Genomic DNA, 19,459 nt, shown 5'->3' with positions numbered 1-19,459 from the left:
GAAGCCCAGTGTTTATAACAGCACTATTTACAATAGCCAAGACATGGAAGCAAACTAAACGTCCACCAAAAGATGAATGAATTAAAAAAAAAAAAGTGGAAAATTTTCAGCTGTAAAGAAGAATAAAATAATGCTAACTACAGCAACCTGAATGGACCTACAGATTATCACACTAAGTGAAGTCAGAAAAAGACAAATACCATCTGGCATTATTTATATGTGGAATCTCAAAGAGGATACAAATGAACTTATTTACAAAACAGAGACAGACTCAAAGACATAGAAAACAAACTTATGGTTACCAAAGGGGAAGACGGATATGAGATAAATGAGGAGTCTGGGACTGGCAGATACAAACAACTATATGTAAAGCAGATAAACAACAAGGGCTTACTACATCAGAGGGAACTATATTCAATATCCTGTCTGCTCATGCTTGTGCTCAGTTGTGTCTGACTCTTTGCAACTCTTTGGACTGTAACTCACCGGGCTTCTCTGTCCATGGGATTCTCCTGGCAAGAACACTGGAGTGGGCTGCCATTTCCTCCTTCAGGGCATCTTCCCGACCCAAGAATCGGACCTGCGTCTTCTGCGGCTCCTCCATTGGCAGGTGGGTTCTTTACCCCTGAACTACCTGGGAAGCCCATATTCTCTAAGTACTGACATGGAATATATATACGTGAAGAAGTATAGAACAATGTTTATGTTAACTTTTGTGTTAGAAAGGAAGAAGAAAGAGAGCAAACATTTGTATGTACATAAGAAAAACAGTCCAGATACACATATAGAACAGAGAGGACATAGTGAACAGAGAGGAACAGGGTAGAGAAGAAAGAAAGGTGAGAGCACTCCTTTCTGTATTACTTTGTTACACTACTTGCTATCACTTTGTTAGATTACTCAATCCAACTTTGTATTACTTTGTAATATTACTTTTACATTAACAATGCAATTACTAAGTAACAATGTAATTTAGTAACAATTAATTACTAATATTATGGGGCTTCCCTTATAGCTCAGTTGGGAAAGAATCTGCCTGCAATGCAGGAGACCTGGATTCGATTCCTGGGTCGGGCAGATCCCCTGGAGAAGGAAGTGGCAACCCACTTCAGTATTCTTGCCTGGAGAATCTCATGGACAGAGGAGCCTGGGGGGCTACACTCCATGGAGTTACAAGAATCAGACATGACTTAGGGACTAAACCACCACCACTAATATTATAATTAGTAATTTAATATTATATTGTTATATTACATCATTACTTATACATATTTTAAATATTATTTTGATTCTTGATACTTGAATACATTACAATTCAAAACAAGGAAAATAAAATTTTTCCCTCCCCATTTAAAAAGTGCTGCTTATAAGAATGCACTGGGTATAACTAAAACAATCCTTACAGAAAATTAACTTTTAAAAATAATGTACTTTTTTCAAAAAAGTAGTATTACTTTATATATTTTTTGTATCCATGTGATATATTTTCACTGGCATATAGTTTACGTAAAGTTCATCATTTTTATTGTACTATTCTGTAAGTTTTGATGCTCATGTAACCACCAACACAATCAAGATCCCAAACAGCTCCATCACAACAATCTACTAGCGTTCCTTTGTAATCAGTTCCTCCCCCAATCCCCAGGCGACAACTGATTTTTTCAGCCCTATAGTTTTGTCTTTACCAGAAAGCACATAAATGAAATAAAATGTTATGCAGACTTTTTTTAGTATGTCTTCTTTCATCAGCATTAACAGATAACATAGTGGCTCAGATGGTAAAGAATCTGCCAGCAATGTGGGAGACCCAGGTTTGATCCCTGGAGAAGAGAATCTTCACTTCAACCCAGTCCAGAATTCTTGCCTGGGGCATTCCATGGATAGAGAAGCCTGGTGGGCTACAGTCCATGGGGTCACAAAGAGTTGGACACAACTGAGCAAATTTAAAAACAGATTGAAAATAAATGATCTGAGTACAAGAAGTTCAAAAAATTCCAATGTTACTACTAAGAAAGTAAAAGGAATAATAAGATAAAACAGAAAATAATGAAAAACAAAAAACCAATAAGGATGACTTAGCAACTAAACAATGAACAAAAGATAACAGATAAAATAAAACCTGTGTCTTTCAGTGGAATCCGACAAGACAGTTAAAAGAAATGAACTGGATTTGCACATGGTGTGTTCATTTGAACAGTTCTCAAAATTAAAATGTTGAGTAAAAATACAAGTTGAATGATTACACCATTATATATATACCATATATAATACCATTTAGATAAACAGTTGTAAACTGTACACAGGAAAGAGCGAGTTTTTAGAAGCAGCTATAAAACTGTTTTTTAAAGGAACACCTTCCACACTAAGCAGTGTGGGTGTTACTATGAAAGAATGAAGGGGGCATGTGGGAAACATGGGAAAAAGTAGATTAGACACAAATACTATAAAGTATTAGCAGTTGTTAACCCAGGGTGATAGAAATGCAGGTTTTCTCTTATGTTCATAGTTTTCTTTGTATTTCAAATTATCAAAACAGGAAAAACAAATAACAAAAATGCAATTAGACGGCTCACTCTCCATCTTGGTTGCAGCACTTAATGGCTGCATGACCTTGGAGAAGTTAACTTCTCAAAAGCATCTTCTTCCAGATATAAATCAAGCATTGATACCAATTTGGTTATTATGAGGTTTACATGGGGAGCATGAATTAACCAGTCAGTACTGGGGCACTCAGCAGTTTCTGAAGGTAAATGACATCCAGCCATGCAGACAAAGGCCCATACTGTAATGCCGCAGAAATCCAGCTGGCCCCACCTGAGCTCTGGAAGCAGCTCATACTGTGACAGCTGGGGCAACTTAGGAAGGCTGAGCAGTAGGCTTGATGAACACTGACACTGTTCTAAACCCCATGCCCAAAGAGAGGGACAGAAAGAAAAACCTAAAACATTAATGCATAGAAAAACACAAAAGGGCCCGACATGGACACTATGATTTTATATCACTTTTCACTCTCAAGAAATAAATTATATTTATAATTTTAAAATACTTTCCATTTTTAAAAAAATAAACTTGTGATTGTATTAACTGCACAGGCATTCACCAACTAGACTCTAAATAATTTAAACTAAGCAAACCATCTTCTCTGTCTCACAAGTCTAGCACAATGCTGGGTACATAGCAGGTTACCAGTAATTACTTGTTGATTTGGTGGTTGGAGTACGACAGCTTCCCAGGGGGTGCTAGTGGTAAAAAACCACCTGCCAAAGCAGGAGACATAAAAGACTCGGGTTTGATCCCTGTGTCAGGAAGATCCCTTGGAGAAGGAAATGGCAACCCACTCCAGTACTCATGCCTGGAGAATCCCATGGACAGAGGAGCCTGAGCCTGGTGGGTTACAGCCCATAGCATTGCAGAGTCGGACATGACTGAAGCAACTCAGCATTATCATCACTACGACAGCTGAAGAAAAATCTCAAATAATAGAAAAGCCCAGAAAACCTCCAGAGACAAAACAGTGGTCAGCTTCTAGATTATTAAGTATGCAAATACTTTAAATATCCAAACCACCATCTTCAGAGAAGGAACTGGCGCCTCAGTTATTAGGCATAGGACTTTATGGCAGCCAAAGATGGCTGCATCTGTGTCTTACCTTCAGGGGTTACAGAACCTCAAAAGGGCTGTGACAAAAAGACTGGAAATCATTCAAACTATTTTTTTTTCATTCAAACTATTATTACTATTTTTTTATTGGGGTGTAGTTGCTTTACAATTTTATTGGTTTCTGGTATACAACAAAGTGAATCAGCTATAACTATATATATATCTCCTATCTCCTCAACCTTAGCTCAGCTGGTAAACAATTCACCTGCAATGCAGGAGACTGTGGTTCAATTCTTGGGTCAGGAAGATCCCCTGGAGAAGGATTAGGCTACCCAGTCCAGTATTCTGGCCTGGAGAATTCCATGGACCATATATTCCATGGGGTTGCAAAGAGTTGGACATAACTTAGAGACTGTCACTTCCTCAACCTCCCTCCCACCCCCTATCCCACTCTCATAGGTCACCACAGAGCACCGAGCTGAACTCCCTGGGCTGTACAGAGCTTCCCACTAGCTATCAATTTTACACACAGTAGCGTACATATGGAGAGTTTTTCAGAGTTCTTAATATATTAATGTACATTTTCTGAGAAGAGGATATGTTGTGCAACATTTCTCAAACTTATCTGAACAAAGAACCTATTTTAAATTTCACAGCCTGTGGCAAGACTAGAATTTTGCATTTCGGGAAATCCTGTCCTAGAACATCTTGTATTCACTGAATTGTGAAACTAATTTTAATAATTTAACAAATAAATATTTAAATAGTTGAAATAAAAACAAAAACCAAAAGCTGAACAAACTGGTTCAATTAATGGAAATTGAAAAATCTTTACTGAGATACAACTGCGTAGCCAATGACATGGCTACTATACCTCAGGCAGAACAGGCAACAATGTGTATGTCTGTTTAAGGACACCCAAAAATGTTCATGAAAGTTCTTAACAGCACACTATTCATGACAGCCCCAACCTGGAAACAACCCATGATAGAAGAAAGAAATTTAGAGAATAGCACTTTATGCAAAATGAAGACAAACTACAACCTCCCATGACACCATGGAGAATCTCTCAACTATAATGGTGAGCTAAAGAAGCCAGGTGCCTGAAGAAGAGACATTATGATGCTGTTTACACCAACTTGAAAAGCAGGCAGAAGTAATTTGCTGCTGCTGCTAAGTCACTTCAGTCGTGTCCGACTCTGTGCAACCCCATAGACGGCAGTCCAACAGGCTCCCCCGTCCCTGGGATTCTCCAGGCAAGAACACTGGAATGGGTTGCTATTTCCTTCTCCAATGCGTGAAAGTGAAAAGTGAAAGTGAAGTCGCTCAGTCGTGCCCGACCCTCAGCGACCCCATGGACTACAGCCTACCAGGCTTCTCTGTCCATGGGATTTTCCAGGCAAGAGTACTGGAGTGGGTTGCATTGCCTTCTCCAAGAAGTAATCTATGGTGTTAGAATTCAGGACAGTGGTAACCCCTGGGGAGAGGGAGGAAATACAATTGGGAGAATCTGGAGAGAACCTTTAGGGGTGCTGGCCATGTGCTATTTCTGTATCTACATGGTGGCTACAGGTGTGGTCACTCTAATAATTTATCTTCTAACTTGTACACTTTTCTTTTTGCACACCATACTCCAACAGAAAGGTAAAAAGAGCTTGGCAGTTCAATCAGTTATCTGTTTATTCAGATACCGTGTGCAATCTATGTAGGCAGGTGTCCACACGATATGCTGGCCCTGAGTGTCCCAACTGTAGGAAGAGCACCAGGCACTAAGTCATGTCATCTTCAGGAGAGTCCACGATTTAAGGAGCTTTTAGGACCTTTACTGTTCACATTTAACAGGTGAGTAAACTAAGGCTTAGGGAAGAGTTGATACCTTGCCCAAAGTCACAGGCTATAAACAAAGGTAAACACAGATAGAACCAAAATCAAATAGAACTCCAAACCTCACATTCCTGGCCACTGCCCTTCCTATCCTCGGGCGTCTGCTGCAACCCTCATGACCAGAGCTACCCTGAGTGGGGTGAAACGTCTTCTAACCACTGAACCTTGAGAGAAACAGTAAAGTGGCATCTCAGCCTTACCATCTTTATACAGCAAGACTCAAGATGCCCATTCTCAAAACCTGACATATGAGTTATTAATTAACAGTCAAAAATAATAACTAACAATTCATGCAGGTATGGACCTTTCATTTTGCATCAGAAACATGCTGGGTACAAGAAAATAAACTGGAGGCATGGGTGGAGGGATCAGGTCAAATACAAGGGTTCCAGGGAAATGGAAAAGAGCATTATGGCAATGGTATAATTATTTAAGCCAAAATAATCTGATATTCTTCCCTGGGGTACAAAAACGTTGCTTCTTTTCTGCAAAGTGAAAATTAATTTAATTATTTAAAAAACATATACAATGTTTCTAATTACAAATGTATGTTCATCAGAGAACTGTGAATGCAAAAACAAAGACAATAAAAGCTGAAAGATAATGTTCAATTTTGAAGACAGGAGAAAGCAGGGGAAAAATAGCATATTCATTAGAAGATATAATTACAATCTAAAAAACTCTCAACAGGTTAGAATAGAGCCAAGATGAAATCTGGTGAAAACAAATTTACTGATCTGTGTCAGAGTTCAAAGAACCAACTGGACAAGAGAGGATGGGAGGTCATTTTAACAGCAGTCGAAGTTACGAACTTAAATGTTTTAGTTGAGTGTGCACTCAATATGAAGAAAGCTGGTGATGTAAAGGAGTAACTGGATAGTGAGGACACAAGGATTCTAGTTCCAAGGGCTGAAGAAGGGGACAAGTTACTGAATTTTGGGCGTTGCTTCTCTCATTGGAATCTTTAAGAGAGTGGGCCAGATACTTCTCAGGCCCTGTCTAGTTCCAGTAGAACACAGACAATGTTCATTTTTATAGCTGCTGAGTCCCCAATGTCTAGGACAGAAAGCATTTCCCAAGTGCTTGTAAATGAATGACAATGCTTACATAAATTCTACAAGTTAATACCATAATGTGTCCTGCCAACACACACACACACTAAAACCCCTAATACACTCTTAGGTTCAAGAAACAGGAAAAAGTCTGGGCAAAAGGGATCATAATCCTATAGCCACATATATGTTCCATTTTAAAAAGAAAACTGACAAGTTAGATTTAGTGCAGGGGAAGGTTAGGGGTTTATCATCTCCCACAATAAGGACTGTATGAAGTAGTGGCTGAAGGAACTGGGGCATATTCTGTTCTGGGGAAAACAAAAGCTTAGAAGGACCATGATAGATGCTTTCAGATACTTTGAACAATACATCAGTGTAACTCTGGGAGGCAGATGGAAGCCTAAGGATAAAAATCAGTGGGAAGATTCAGTACAGATGACTGTACTAGAAGGGGCTGCTGCTCACCAACAGAAATCTTGAAGCAGTAGGCAGAAATTTTCAAAGATTAATTCCTTACTGAGTTTTAAGTTATTTTAGATAACTTCTAAGGTCCCTTCCAACTTCAAGATTCCATAACTTTGCTATTCATGTTTAAAATGTAGTATATAGAGGATTTCTCTGGTGGTCCAATGGCTAAGATTCCCCACTCCCAATGCAGGGGATCCAGGTTTGATCCCTGGTCAGAGAACTATATCCCACATGCCGTTAACTAAGGCTGAGGACAGCCAAATAAATAAATGTTAAAAATAAAATGTAGGATATAGAAAAGGTTTCATTTTGCATAACAGTTTAAAGTTGTTCCATTTTTAAGAATGGATTTGAAATACAATGAGTTCAAGAAAACCATTCGTATTAAGCCTAACTCTGTGGTTATACAGTTTGAGGTAGACAGTGAGTATAAATACCTAAAGCTTCATTATCATTTCCCCATTCTGCCCTTGCACCCCCTGCTGGTGGCAGCAATACCACCTTCAGATACTCAGATGTGTGGGAGGAATGCCCTTCATTCCAGCCTCATTAGAGTAGAAGCCTCCAGTCTTCTGCCTATTGAGGTAGAAGACACCTGGGCTTTTAAAAACATATTTTAAAAAGGCATATACTGTTTATAAACAAGGTATTTTAGTATAGGAATAACAATAGAAGGGAATACAGTGCTCTGCAGCCATGGGCTCCACTAATTTTTGATTAAAAATGTTTAAAAAAAAAAATTCAAAAAGTTCCCAAAAGCAAAACTTGAATTTGCCATGTGCACTGGCAACTATTTACATATAATTCACCTTGTATTTACAAATAACATAACTAAATGTTATCGTTTACATAACATTTATATTAGGCATTAGAAGTAACCTAGAGATGATTTAAAGTATATGGAGGATGTGCATGGATTATATGCAACTATTATGCCATCTTAAGGACTTGTGATGCATTTTGGTATCTGAGGAAGCCCTAGAACTACAGATAGAGGACATCTGTATTTTACAGATTTCTGCAGTTGTGGAGTGTCGGATCTTTAGGCTGAGAAAGATGAAGAGCAGTCAAAAGTAGCAGGACCTGCCAATCTGCAATTTTCTCTTTGCTTTTGCCCTATATGCAACTGTATCCAACACACACACATACACACACAGAGTGTACTTTTTGTAATTTGTAATACATGTTAGAATTTTAAGCAGGGTTTAAAACATTTTTTTTATTATTTTTTTAATTGAAGTATAGTTGATTTACAATGTTGTCAGCAGGGTTTGTTTGTTTTAAGGTTAAGTGGACATTTGGGCTTAAGTATGTATCATGTCTATAGCAATTTACAAAGCACATTTCACAACATGGTAAAATGGGTGTCACCATGTCATTTTTTCAGAGACCACTGCAGCCCAAGAACAGGTGGACCTGGAACCCACGTTCAGGTTCAACTCTAAATGCTATGATCCTTCTCTAGAGCACAGCGCCTGTAGAAGAGTCCAACCTCACAGCCTTTCCAGATTCTGGTGCCGGGAACAAAGTGTACAAAAAAGTTGACACAACTCTGCCCTGAGTGGTGGGCAGTCTGAGGGAGTCACATGACAGAGTAGCCTGTGGGAAGAAGCAACAGGATAACCAGGTCCAGAAAAGCTAGAAAAACTGGAAGTGTAGCAAAGATTGAGTAGCAAGTAGCCAGTGCAGCAAAGACTGAGTAGCAAGTCAGGCAGAGTAGCACCAAGGCTGACTTGACAGCTTGGCTGCCTGTCTCTGTTTTGTTAGAGCTTCACTCATTGGAGGAATAGACAGTGAAAGCTGCTCTAGTTAATACTTCTTCCCATTGTGGCCCTAGATGAGGAGTATTAACAGATCTCTTGTCACTCTTGTCTGTCAAACCAAGTTACCGCTTCCCTTGTCCTTAGCTATCTGAATGTATTTCATTCATTCATTCAATACGCTGGACCTATGACAGAGACTGGGCTGCCTGGCCCTCAAGTTTCAAACACAATGCAGAGTGTAGAGGAAGGTTCACAACAGACTGAACATTATGAGCAAAGCCCACCTGGAGAAGATGGAGGAAGACCCCCTACAAGTCACTTCTAGCTTTACCATGCCTTCCCTTCTCTTCTAATTCACAATGTATCAAAAGCTCTGGTTGCAAAAGCAAATCAATATTTATTATATGCAGCAATGTACTAAGACAAAATCAATGCTCATAGTCACAAAAAAGATATTTGCCAAAGAGCCTATTAAACAGATTGCAACTCTTGAATCTGTTGTGCCAGGCCATTTAAAAGCACCCTGTTTGACTCTCCCATTGTGAATCTCATTCATGAAGTTGTAGCTTGGGTACCTACTACACAGTGAGCAGGCATGAGCGACGATAGCTGTTAGAGATGCAACAGAAAAGCGTATTTGGCTTGGACATTATATACGGTGGCAGAAGGGATAAAGGCATTTCCTAAAACAGGGTTCTACCTGTATTATCCAATAGTGAACAGAACAGAGCTGGAGACTGGACACAGAGACAAGGCAAATCATGTGAAAGGGAAGAAAAAGAGAGAAATATTCAATTGAGTATTTTTTTAGGGAAAAAGAGAGTTGAGTCTGATCTTGAGTTGAATATGATCACTAAATGTAGTATATATAGCTATGTTTTCCTGAGATACCATGGTGTTTTATGATGATTATACATATATATATACACACATACATATATCTTTATATAATCTTAAATGGTTTAATTGAGCTTAACTCTTTCAACTCCTCGAATCTTTTAGGGAAAGAAATATAGTAGAATATACAACAAAACTTGCAGCTGCATAAATGATCCTTAAAATCTTATAAAGGAGACTATTATATGCAATTTTAACCAATATGGATAATTTCTCAATTAAAATAAGATGGGCTTACCTGTAGAATTTCACATGAGACTAAAGTACCAGCTGAAGTGTTTTGTTTTCCATATTCCATGCTTTAATTACAAGATTTGCCATGAACTACTGAACAGAAGAACAAGAAAAAGAATTTATTTCAGTCATAACAACATTGGACATGATAACATCTAAAATTAATGTTCTACGAACTTATGGTTGTGGGGGAAGGGGAGGGATAGTTGGGGAGTTTGGGATCAACATGTACACACTGCTATATGGATAAGCAACAAGCACCTATTCCTGTAAGGAACATGGAACTCTGCTCAATGGTATGTGGCAGCCTGGATGGGAGAGGAGTTTGGGGGAGAATGGATTCATGTATATGTATGTCTGAGTCCCTTTGCTGTTCACCTGAAACTATCACAACATTGTTAATCAGCTACATCCCAAAACAAAATAAAATGTTTAAAAAATTCATAAAATTAATGCTCTATACCTATTATCAACATTATTTTCATTTCTGTTAAAGCTTTGATCCTCTCTTTCTCCTTGCTCTCAAATCACTTCATGCATCTCATCTGGATTTATATTTGGCCACTGTCTTGATCACTACAAACAAAGCTAGTGGAGGTGATGGAATTCCAGCTGAGCTACTTCAAATCCTAAGAGATGATACTGTGAAAGTGCTGCACTCAATATACCAGCACTCAAAATTTGGAAAATTTAGCAAGTTTTCATTCCAATCCCAGAGAAGGGCAATGCCAAAGAATGTTCAAACTACCGCAAAATTGCACTCATCTCACATGCTAGCAAAGTAATTCTCAAAAGCCTCCAAGCTAGGCTGTAACAGTACGTGAACCACAAACTTCCAGATGTTCAAGATGGATTTAGAAAAGACAGAGGAATCAGAGATCAAATTGCCAACATCCGTTGGATCATAGAAAAAGCAAGAGAATTCCAGAAAAACATCTACTTCTGCTTCACTGACTATGCTAAACCCTTTGACTGTGTGGATCACAACAAACTGTGGAAAATTCTGAAAGAGATGGGAATACCATACCACCTTACCTGCCTCCTAAGAAACCTGTATGCAGGTCAGGAAGCAACAATTAGAACTGGATATGGAACAACGGACTGGTTCCAAGTTGGAAAAGGGGTACATGAAGGCTGATTATTGTCAACCTACTTATTTAACTTATATGCAAAGTACATCATGCAAAATGTTGAGCTGCATGAAGCACAAGTTGGAATCAAAGACTGCCGGGAGAAATATCAATAACCTTAGATATGCAGATGACACCATCCCTTATGGCAGAAAGAGAAGAGAAACTAAAGAGCCCCTTGATGAAAGCAAAAGAGGAGCATGAAAAAGCTGGTTTAAAACTCAACATTCAAAAAACAAAGATCATGGCATCTGGTCCCATCACTTCATGACAAATAGATGGGGAAACAATGGAAACAGTGACAGACTTTCTTTTCCTGGGCTCCAAAATCACTGCAGATGGTGACTGCAGCCATGAAATTAAAAGATGGTTACTCCTTGGAAGAAAAGCTATGACAAACCTAGACAGCATATTAAAAAGCAGAGACATTACTTTGCCAACAAAGGTCCGTCTAGTCAAAGCAATGGTTTTTCCAGGGGTCATGTACGGATATGAGAGTTGGACTGTGAAGAAGGTTGAGCAGTGAGGAATTGATGCTTTTAAACTGTGGTATTGGAGAGTCGCTTGGAATGCAAGGAGATCAAGCCAGTAAATTCTAAAGGAAATCAGTACTGAATATTCACCAGAAGGACTGATGCTGAATCTGAAGCTCCAATACTTTGGCCACCTGATGTGAAGAACTGACTCATTGGAAAAGACCTTGATGCTGGGAAAGATTGAAGGCAGGAGGAGAAGGGGATGACGGAGGATGAGATGGTTGGATGGCATCACCGACTTGATGGACACTGAGTTTGAGCAAGCTCTGGTAGATGGTGAATGACAGGGACGTCCGGCGTGCTGCAATCCATGGGATCGCAAAGAGTCTGACACCACTGAGCAACTGAACAACTGTCTAGATAACAGGTTTTATTTTCAGGACTGAAATTACCCAACAACCATTCGTTTGAATGAACTTTCTGTTGAGGAGGAAAAAAGAGTCTTAGACTCTTACCTCTAAATAGTAAATAGTTCCTTTCTCTACACTGATACAGGTTCAAGGTATGCTTTTATCAGGTATCAACACATTTTGAGAGCAAAAACTCAGCTCCCTACCTCTGTCTAAGCCGCCTGGGGGAAAAAGGGCCAAACACAAAGCCGTTCCCAGCTGAGGACTGCAAACTCAAATCTTCCTTAACTCTAAAAACAGAAGGAAAAAAAAAACTTGTGGCTGACAAAGAAGCCACCTCCTAAACGCTAGAGAGGAAAGAAAACCACCTCTGCTTTGCAAATTTCCCTCCTAGAAAAGCAGTGAGAAGTGGAAGAGAAAGAAGGACTACGGAATGCTACTCCTGCTTCTTGCTGGTATCATTACTTAACTGCTTGAAAAAGTGAGGCTCCATTACACCTTCAAGGTTTCCTTTAAAATGACTTGTAGGCTTGCTAAGACCGCCTCTTAAAAATCACAGAGCCTCAGCCCCTGGAGGTTTCCTCCTCCCTCTTGCCAATTCGCCCGCCCATCCTTCTTAGGTCCATATTCTTTCCAATCCGTCTCCAGGGAGGGAGGGATTCCCACAATTCGGCTTCTGGGCCCTTCCCCAGAGTCTGGGCAATGAATTACCCCAGGCCTGCTGGGGAATCCGACACCGAAACACCATCCCGTTTCCTCCCCCGCCGACTCGGCCAAAGAGCCACCGGCTGCTCCTAGAATGTGCCACCTGAGCGGCCCAAGGCGACGGGCTGGGGTGGGTTGCGCCCTGGGGCGGGTCACGGAGGACAGCGGGCTCCTTCTAGCCTCGGCCTGGCCCCACCACGCAGCCCGGCGCTCCGCAATGTCGCCCACAGCCCCACGGGGCCCCAACTCCCGCGCTCACCCGGTGGGGCAGCTGAACGTCGCGGAGGCCAGAGCCCCAGGGCTCGGCTGATCGCGGTTCCACCCCAGCCGCGCTCCGGGAGAGGGCCTGAGGAGTAGGGGGCACCGCCCTGCCCGCCTCCCAGCCGAGCCGCCCCGGCCCGGGTGTCCCTGAAGAGGGCGCGGCGCGAAAGGAGCGGGCCCTAGGGCCACGCCCGCCACCCAGCCCGGGGAGTCGGGGCGGGAGGGTGTGCTCTCCAAGGCTTCCGCGCCTCCCTAGAGACCCTGCCCACACTCACCTCCAGCGCAGGGCGCGCACCCTGCTCCGACGCGGGCGGGAGGCGGACTGTCCCTCCCTGCGCGCACACGCAGCCTCCCGCAGCCACACGCACGGCCGGGCGCGCGCAGACCACGCGCCGCGCCCGGAGCCCCTCGCTAGCTCGCTCGTACGCACGCGCGAGCCCCGGACCCAGCTAGAGGGCTCGGGGATCTGCCCCCAGCCCTCCGCGGTGGTCCGGGCGCGCGCTCTGGATCCTTGCCATCAGTTTGCATGTCACTCACCGGGTTGCTAGGTAGGCAATTTACAGTTGAGCCTAGCCGGGGTGAGTCGATGTAGTGGCCGACTTCGGAAAGGATTTCGGTTTAAGACACTATTTGCTCTCCTAGCCCTATTTTCAAGTTGCGTAAATGCCCGGCCTCGAGGCAATCTGGGAGGGATTTACTTATTGCACTCCGCACAGAGCTAGGAAGGAAAGAAGAAACCCTGGGGAGTTCTTTTGCTCTCGCGTAAGAAATGCGCGTTTTCCTTTTAGAATCTGTAGAAAACGGAGGGTGGGGATACGTCGGGGTTACAATGGTCCAGGGTGTGAACGTAAGTCCCTGGCGTCGCGCGCTCTGGTGAAATGCCGCTCAGTACTCTTGGCATCTGGTCCCATCACTTCATGGGAAATAGATGGGGAAACAGTGGAAACAGTGTCAGACTTTATTTTGGGGGGCTCCAAAATCACTGCAGATGGTGATTGGAGCCATGAAATTAAAAGACGCTTACTCCGTGGAAGAAAAGTGATGACCAACCTAGATAGCATATTGAAAAGCAGAGGCATTACTTTGCCAACGAATGTCCGTCTAGTCAAGGCTATAGGGTTTTTCCTGTGGTCATGTATGGATGTGAGAGTTGGACTATGAAGAAAGCTGAGCGCCAATGAATTGATGCTTTTGAACTGTGGTGTTGGAGAAGACTCTTGAGAGTCCCTTGGACTGCAAGGAGATCCAACCAGTCCATTCTGAAGGAGATCAGCCCTGGGATTTCTTTGGAACGACTGATGCTAAAGCTGAAACTCCAGTACTTTGGCCACCTCATGGGAAGAGTTGACTCATTGGAAAAGATTCTGATGCTGGGAGGGATTGGGGGCAGGAGGAGAAGGGGACGACAGAGGATGAGATGGCTGGATGGCATCACTGACTCGATGGACATGAGTCTGAGTGAACTCCGGGAGATGGTGATGGACAGGGAGGCCTGGCGTGCTGCGATTCATGGGGTCGCAAAGAGTCCTACACGACTGAGTGACTGAACTGAACCGAACTGACTCTTCCTTTGCCCTGGAGAATTCAGAGGAAGTCTGTCCCACCAAACTGCTGCTCCCTGGGAGGAATGGAGAGGCTTTGAGGCACGGGAGCTGAGTGTGCTGTTTTTGAGGCGTGCCTCTGGTTGTACCGGTCTCTGGGTGGCAGTTGTTGAATTAACACAGGAATAGTATTTCCTCTCCTCTCTTGGCACCCTTACGTGGTGCCGTCTGAAAACTGCTTCCCATTCTGTTGTACTGTGAACCGTTTGGCTGCACCATTGCAGTGTGAAAAGCTGGAAGAATAGTTCAGTGAACGCCCATGTCCATTCCTCCAAGAAATGAGTAACTCTTAACATTTTGCTTTCTTTCTATGCTGTCTCTTGCCTAAATAAAGACAAAGACATTCTTCAGTGCAACCACATTAGAAACTAAATCACATCGAAGAAACTTGGTAATTTGATATCATCTAATTCTGAAGGAGATCAGCCCTGGGATTTCTTTGGAAGGAATGATGCTAAAGCTGAAACTCCAGTACTTTGGCCACCTCATGCAAAGAGTTGACTCATTGGAAAAGATTCTGATGCTGGGAGGGATTGGGGGCAAGAGGAGAAGGGGACGACAGAGGATGAGATGGCTGGATGGCATCACTGACTCGATGGACGTGAGTCTGAGTGAACTCCGGGAGTTGGTGATGGACAGGGAGGCCTGGTGTGCTGCAATTCATGGGGTCACAAAGAGTCGGAAACAACTGAGCAACTGAACTGAACTGAATATCTAGCCCATTTGCAAATTTCTACAGTTTTCAAAAAAGTTTTGTCTTGATTTTATGGAGAAATAGCCCAATAAAGAGTCATGCATGCCTTTGTTGTTATGGTTGTCTGTTTTATTGGAGAATAAATAGAAAATAAACCTTCTACCTGTTTTTGTGGTATTACGTTTTTGAAGAGTGTGTGCCAATTATTTAACCAAAGGATTCTTTCTTAATTTGTCTGACTTTGTTTTCCTCCTGATGTCATTTCATTTTTTTCTCTAAAAAATTAGATACCACTTTGCCTGTAAGCTCGAAGAAAGGTTGAGAGGTTTGATTGCTGTTGTTCAGTCACAAAGTCATGTCCTACTCTTTGCAACCCCATGGACTGCAGAATGACAGGCTTCCCTGTCCTTCACTATCTTCTGGAGTTTGCGCAAAGTCATGTCCATTGAGTCGATGATGCCATCCAACCATCTCCTCCTCTACTGCCCCTTTCTCCCCCTGCCCTCAATCTTTCCCAGCATCAGGGTCTTTTCCAATGAGTTAGCTCTTTGAATCAGGTGGCCAAAGTATTGGAGCTTAGGTATCAGTCCTTCTGATGAATATTCAGGGTTGATTTCTTTTAGGACTGACTGGTTTGATCTTTTTACTGTCCAAGAGACTCTTAAGAGTCTTCTCTAGCACCACAATTTGAGAGCATCAATTCTTTGGTTTGATTAGATGGCAAGAACCCTTATAAGATGGCATACTTTATGAGGTGCTCTTTTTATTGTTTTCCTTCAGGAAGAACATTTTAAATATTAAGCACCTGTTATTCCTAGATCCCTGCAAGGAGAACATAGGTTACAAATCTACTCACTTAGGCAGATGGAGTAATCATTTGGATTATTCTGGTACCTCCTACTTTAGATCACCTAATGTTAGAAGCCTCATTAAATTACATACTCACTTCGTTCAAAGAACAGTAAAATTCTGTACTTGGTGAAGTTTGAGCTACCTTAGAGTTCTTTTGGATGTGTGTGTGCATGCTAAGTCGCTTTAGTTGTGTCCAACTCTTTGCACCCCGTGGACTGTAACTCTCCAGGCTCCTGTGTCCAACTCTTTGCAACCCCATGGACTGTAACTCTCCAGGCTCCTCTCTCCATGGGATTCTCCAGGCAAGAATACTGGAGTGGGTTCCCATTTCCTTCTCCAAGGGATCTTCCCCAGCCAGGGATTGAAGCCCTATCTCTTGTCTCCTGCATTAGCAGGCAGGTTCTTTACCACTAGTTCCACCTGGGAAGCCCATTCTTATGGATAATTCAAGGGAAAGGCTACCCACTACAGTATTCTTGCCTGGAGAATTCCATGGACTGTATACTCCACGGGATAGCAAAGAGTCAGACATGACTGAGTGACTTTCACTCGCTCACTGGTAAAAAATAGTGATACTTTCTACAAGGTCTTGTGATGTATTTAAGAAGACATCTTGTGATGTTTTAAGAAGACTTGATAAAATCCAAGGGAAGTTTCCTGTATTTAACTGAGCAAACCTGAACTCAACTCCCAGTTCCATTCCAATAACAGAAACAAATCTCAGGAATATATAATATATATATGTCGTCTCAGTCTGTGGCTCATATCATAAATATCCAGGAATGTGAGCTCATCCATTTGTGCTCATAAGCTCCACTGGGTGAAATCTAGGTCAAGTTTACACTGTATAACAATGGCCACTTCGACAATTTTTAGTAAGTCAGTCTAAGTCAGTGGATCATATCAATGGTTTTTGTTCACATCAGCAAATGAGTGTCTGCTCATCCCTCTGCCAGTTGATCTGAATTTTATCAGAGTCAGCTTTCTAAGAGTCCAAGGCAGAAGCTAGCCTTGGGGCTTCTCTGGTAGCTCAGTGGTAAAGAATCTGCTGCCAATGCAGGAGACACAGGTTAGGTCCCTGGGTCGGGAAGATCCCACAGGTCTCGGAGCAACTAAGCCTGTGGGTCACATCTATTGAGCCTGTGGTCTAGAACCTAGGAACCACAACTACTGAAGCCCATGAGCCCTAGAGCCCGTGCTCCACAACAGGAGAAGCCGCTGCGATGGGAATCTGTGTGCTGCAATGAAGAGTTATCCCTGCTTGCTGCAACTAGAGAAAAGCCCATGCAGGAATGAAGACGGAACACAGCCAAAAATAAAAAAGAAGCTAGCCTTGAAAGTTATGTAACATCATTTTTGGTAACATTTTATTGATCAATAGCAAGCATAGGACTATTCAAGATTCAAGGAGAGAAAAAAAAAGATTCAAGGGGAGAAGATCAGACAAGGCATAAACAGGAGATGAGGCTCATTGTTGGGGTGGAGAGGGAACATATTTGGAAAGGAGCTACCACAGTGCTCTCGGCCAAATGCAAACTTAAATGTGTAGTCTTGATCATAGTGGTCCTTTGCTTAAAATCAGGTGGGGCTGGATCATCTATTTAACTGCAAGCCTAGTCATAACCGGGGCTTCCCTGGTGGCTCAGTTGGTGAAGAATTTGCCTGTAATGCAGGAGACATGGGTTCAATCCCTGGGTTGGGAAGATCCCCTGGAAAATGGAATGGCAACCCACTCCAGTATTGCCTGGAGAATCCCATGGACAGAGGAGCCTGGTGGGCTACAGTCCATGGAATCACAAACAGCTGGACACGACTGGGCAACTAATCACACACTTACACTAGTCATAACTACCCACTCCCAACTGTGATCTACACATTTTCATCAACACTATAGATATGGGGCCATATTTCTTTTTGTTTGCAGATTCTTTGGTTCAACTGCTTCTCCTTTATCAAAGTGGGTTTTTTTCCCCTACAGAAGAGGAAAGAATAGGGATGTGAAATATACACTTAAAAATTATTTATGGTGATTTGAGTTGGATATAGGAGTTAAAAATGGGTGTACGGAAAAATTATTTTTGGATAGTAGCAGTGTAGGTCCAAACACTGGACTTGGTTGACACTCTGTAAATATTCAGATTGGAAGCTGTGGTTATAACTCTTTTCCTGGCTCCAGCCCTAGCAGGTGGTTGTGCCCTTTGCAAAGTGTAAAGTGATTGCTGCCTGCTGGTGCCTTTATCATAGCCATTCTTCACCTCACCTTGGCTGACAGTTCACCTCACCAAGTAAAGAAAGTCCACTGGTAACAAAACTAGGAAGGCTTCATTGCAAATAAAGTAATATATGGGGAAAAAAATCAACCTCTGTATTTGGAAGGATGCTTTAGGACACTCATACTGTATCTTACAAATTCTGTGTTTTTATTTTTGAAAAGTTATATTCCAATTCCTGTTTTTAAAATGTTTTGAATGTCCCATGAATAATGAGTGGGTATATGTGCTCATAGATGGCAAAACCTCCCCAGGATGTGAAACAGAGCCATGGACAGCAGACTAGGGGGAAGAAATCCTCCCAAGTGAAATAAGTGAGAAGAAAAGTTGCAAAACCTTCAAAAGATTATTTCCTTCAAGGCAGTTTCCTATTTCTTTGTGTAGCATTTATTCAGTGTGTGATTCAGTTATCTGTTGCATCCCATTAGATGGGGAACCAGTGGCTGGCTTTATTTTTTTGGGCTCCAAAATCACTGCAGATGGTGATTGCAGCCATGAAATTAAAAGATGATTACTCCTTGGAAGGAAAGTTATGACCAACCTAGACAGCATATTAAAAAGCAGAGACAATACTTTGCCAACAAAGGTCTGTCTAGTCAAGGCTATGGTTTTTCCAGTAGTCATGTATGGATGTGAGAGTTAGACTATAAAGAAAGCTGAGTGCCGAAGAATTGATGCTTTTGAACTGTGGTGTTGGAGAAGACTCTTGAGAGTCCCTTGGACTGCAAGGAGATCCAACCAGTCCATCCTAAAGGAGATGAGTCCTGGGTGTTCATTGGAAGGACTGATGTTGAAGCTGAAACTCAAATACTTTGGCCACCTGATGTGAAGAGCTGAATCATTTGAAAAGACCCTGATGCTGGGAAAGATTGACGGCGGGAGGAGAAGGGGACGGCGGAGGATGGGATGGTTGGATGGCATCACCAACTCGATGGACATAAGTTTGGGTAAACTCCAGGAGTTGGCGATGGACAGGGAGACCTGCCGTGCTGCGGTTCATGGGGTCGCAAAGAACCAGACACGACTGAGCAAATGAACTGAACTGATTGCATCCCATATATTGAAAATATCCGTTTAATATTCGTCACAATTCTTAGCGTTGGTTGCTTGACTCTGTGGTTTTATCTGGATTACTCACATAGTTATGTTGAGGAGTCAG

General features: G+C 42.2%; 1 protein-coding gene across 14 annotated transcripts in view; it reads right to left on the bottom strand.

Annotated features, from left to right (window-relative positions):
* The window catches only part of B3GALNT1 (beta-1,3-N-acetylgalactosaminyltransferase 1 (globoside blood group)), a 33,327-nt gene extending 19,746 nt beyond the window's left edge, over nt 1–13,581 (bottom strand). For 6 of the 14 annotated variants that reach the window (XM_027542244.1, XM_027542288.1, XM_027542235.1 and 3 more), the window contains exons 1-2: nt 13,159–13,293; nt 9,906–9,994 (exon numbers count right to left, since the gene is read on the bottom strand). The gene's annotated coding sequence lies outside the window, so the exon portion shown is untranslated. Of the gene's footprint in view, nt 1–9,905; nt 9,995–12,123; nt 12,208–12,881; nt 13,137–13,158; nt 13,295–13,420 lie in introns of those variants that run through there. The other 8 variants (XM_027542313.1, XM_027542324.1, XM_027542253.1 and 5 more) reach the window with 7 other exon arrangements.
* Between the last annotated feature and the right edge of the window lie 5,878 nt (nt 13,582–19,459).

Source organism: Bos indicus x Bos taurus, chromosome 1 (genome assembly GCF_003369695.1).
Source record: "Bos indicus x Bos taurus breed Angus x Brahman F1 hybrid chromosome 1, Bos_hybrid_MaternalHap_v2.0, whole genome shotgun sequence".
NCBI lineage: Eukaryota > Metazoa > Chordata > Mammalia > Artiodactyla > Bovidae > Bos > Bos indicus x Bos taurus.
The sequence above is the reverse complement of the archived record's forward strand: the minus strand, read 5'-3'. Positions and strand labels throughout refer to the sequence as shown.